The 3173-nt window shown below is 37.8% G+C and overlaps 1 non-coding gene across 1 annotated transcript; it reads left to right on the top strand.

Moving 5' to 3' along the window:
• The first annotated feature begins 890 nt into the window (after nt 1-890).
• Nucleotides 891-962, top strand: TRNAE-UUC (transfer RNA glutamic acid (anticodon UUC)). Its single transcript has one exon. It is a non-coding gene; the product is annotated as a tRNA-Glu (tRNA).
• Nucleotides 963-3173: the final 2211 nt, after the last annotated feature.

Here is a 3173-nt window from a genome sequence, read left to right as displayed (position 1 = left end):
ATCCTTATCAAAATACCCATGGCATCACAGAACTAGAACAAAATAATTCTAAAATTTGTGTGGGACCACAAAAGACCCCAAATAGCCAAAGCAATCTTGAAAAAGAAAAACAAACCTGGAGGCATCACACTCCCTGATTTCAAAGTATATCACAAAACTATAGTAATCAAAATAGTGTAATACTGGGACAAAAACAGACACATAGATTAGTGGAACAGAATAGAAAGCCCAGAAATAAACCCATGTTTATATAGTCAATTAATCTATGACAAAGGAGGCAAGAATAAACAATGATGAAATGAGAGTTTCTTCAATAAATGGTGTTGGGAAAACTGGACAGCTACATACAAAAGAATGAAACTAGACCACTTTTTTACACCAATACAAAAATAAACTCAAAATGGATTAAAGACTTAAATGTAAGACCTGAAACCATATATTTTCCTGGGAGAAAATATAGACAGTACGCTCTTTGATATCAGTCTTAGGAGTATTTTTCTGGATATGTCTCCTCAGGCAAGGGAAACAAAAGCAAAAATAAACAAATAGGACTATACTGAAAAGCTTTTGCACAGTGAGCAAAACCATCAACAAAACTAAAGACAACCTACTGAATGGGAGAAGATAATTGCAGATGATATGACTGATAAGGGGCCAGTATCCAAAATATATAAGGAATTCATACAATTCAATATCAAAAAAACAAATAATCTGATTAAAAAATGGGCAGAGGACCTGAGTAGACATTTTTGCAAAGAAGACATACAGATGACAAACAGGCATATAAGAAGATGCTCAACGTCACCATCAGGGAAATGCAAATCAAAAAGTGAAATATCAGCTCACACCTGTCAGAATGGCTATCGTCAAAAAGACAACAAATAGGGAATTCCCTGGTGGCCCAGTGGTTAGGACTCGGCACTTTCACTGCCGTGGCCCAGGTTCAATCCCTGGTCAGGGAGCTAAGATCCCACAGGCCACGTGGCACGGTCAAAAAAAAAAAAAAAAAAGCAAAACAAAAAACCTGATAATAAGTGTTGGTGAGAATGAACATGGAGAAAAGAGAACTGTCGTGCACTGTTGCTGGGAATGTAAATTGGTACTACTACTACGGAAAACAGTATGGAGTTTCCTCAAAAAATTAAAAATGGAACAGTGATACAAGCTAGCAATTCCACTTCCAGGTATTTATCCAAAGAAAATGAAAACACTAATTCCAAAAGATATATGCACCCCAATGTTCATTGCAGCATGATTTGCAATAGCCAAGATACAGAAGCAACGTATGTGTCCACCAGTAGATGCATGGCTAAAAAAGATAGATGGCTACATTTATATATCTCACAATGGAATATTACTCAGCAGTAAAATAAGAATGAAAGCTTGCCATTGGCTACAACATGGATGGACCTAGAGGATATTACATGAAGTGAAATAAGTCAGATGGAGAAAGACAAGTATTGCACGATTTCACTTATATGTAGAATCTAAAAAACAAAACAAATGAAAAAAGATATCAAAAGAGAAACAGACTCATAGATACAATGAACAATCTGGTGGTTGCCAGAAAGGCAAATTGGGGGAAAGGATTAAAAGGTACAAACTTCCAGTTACAAAATAAGTCATGGGGATGTAATGTATGGCAAAGGGAATATAGTCAATAATATTGTAATAACTTTGTATGGTGACAACTGGTAACAAGACTTATCATCTTGATTATTTTATAATGTATAAAAATATCAATTCACTATGTGGTACACCTGGAACTAATATAATAATGTATGTCAATTATACTCCAATTTTAAAAAAACTGTATTAGTTGCCTCCACTATCTGCTCGCAGGGCCCCTGCACTCTCCTGACAGCACATATCACTCAGGTTATTTGTTTGGTCAACACACTAATTCTGTCCCTAGACTCTGCGTTCTTTGGGGTCAGCGACTCGTGTCCCTCACCATTGCTTTCCAGCATTTCTGCATATAGCAGAGACTCAGGAAAGCATTATAGAATGAATGAAAACTTTAATCCATAATTTTATGCCTAGTTGTAATAGTTAAGCTTCTCGATTATGCCATCTTTGTTTTCAAAAGGAATGACTCTGGAGCATGCCAGAAATTGAAATGTTTATCTTTGTTTTAATACTCTAGAAAAGTATCCAGTTTCCCTGTGAAACAGTATAAATAATAGATAGGTAACACTTACTGAATGTTTATTGTGTGCTGGGTACTTTTTTTTTTTTATCATTTTATACAGATGAATTTATGTGATTCTCACCATAATCCTCTGAGGCGAATGCTACTATTATTACCATTTTAAAATACAGACACTGAGGTGCAGAATTTGAGTCTTCCTGCATATAAATTTTGCCTTTCTTGTTATGAAAAAGGAAAAAGCGCTGAATGACAATGACCAAAGAAGTTTTTTCTATTTGCATTTATCAAACTTCAATTAGACTCAATAAAAATTAAATTCAATTAAAGAAACACAAAGTGTTCATCCCTGAGGAGCATAGCATGGTGCCTAAGTATATCATTGCATAACAATCTATTAACAAGTTCCTAAAACCCACAAGAACGTGGAGCTGTGTTAGCGATAAATATTAAGAAGTGGAGGATCCAGGACGGCACACGAACTCTGTCCACTAGGTGGCATTAGCGCCTCTAAATGAGGGGCATGGGTGGGAACACGTCTGATCATGCCGTCAGCACCCCTAACGAAAAGATTCAAGTACTGGTCTTCAGTTTCCTAGGCCCCAGCTTTGCATCCCCGGCGAGCTGAGGAGCTGTCAGACACCCACCAGCGTGGATCGTAGCTCCCCGACCAGGGCTCGAACCCGAGCCCCCTGCATTGGAAGCACGGTGTCTTAACCACTAGACAGCCAGGGAAGTTCCCCAGTTTCAGTTTTAGATGCTAAGGTAAAGAAACTACAATTAGCTATGTGTAAGCTGGGCATTAGAAGAAGAAATGCGGATTTAGCATCTGCAATGAGCTAGTTCCTTCTCTAGGAGCTGCTGTTGCTGCCAATACGGGCAAAGCAGGTACTAGCCTCACCCTCACGAAGCTTGTAATCTAGCTGGGAAGATAAACATGAAACAAGTAATGACATAAAAGTAGACAATTACAAGTGTGCCAAGTAGCAGGTCTTACAGGAATGTGAAACAGGTGGATCTAACC

This window comes from Lipotes vexillifer, unplaced genomic scaffold, assembly GCF_000442215.2.
Source record: "Lipotes vexillifer unplaced genomic scaffold, Lipotes_vexillifer_v1.1 scaffold903, whole genome shotgun sequence".
NCBI classification, from domain to species: Eukaryota; Metazoa; Chordata; class Mammalia; order Artiodactyla; family Lipotidae; genus Lipotes; species Lipotes vexillifer.
The sequence above is the reverse complement of the archived record's forward strand: the minus strand, read 5'-3'. Positions and strand labels throughout refer to the sequence as shown.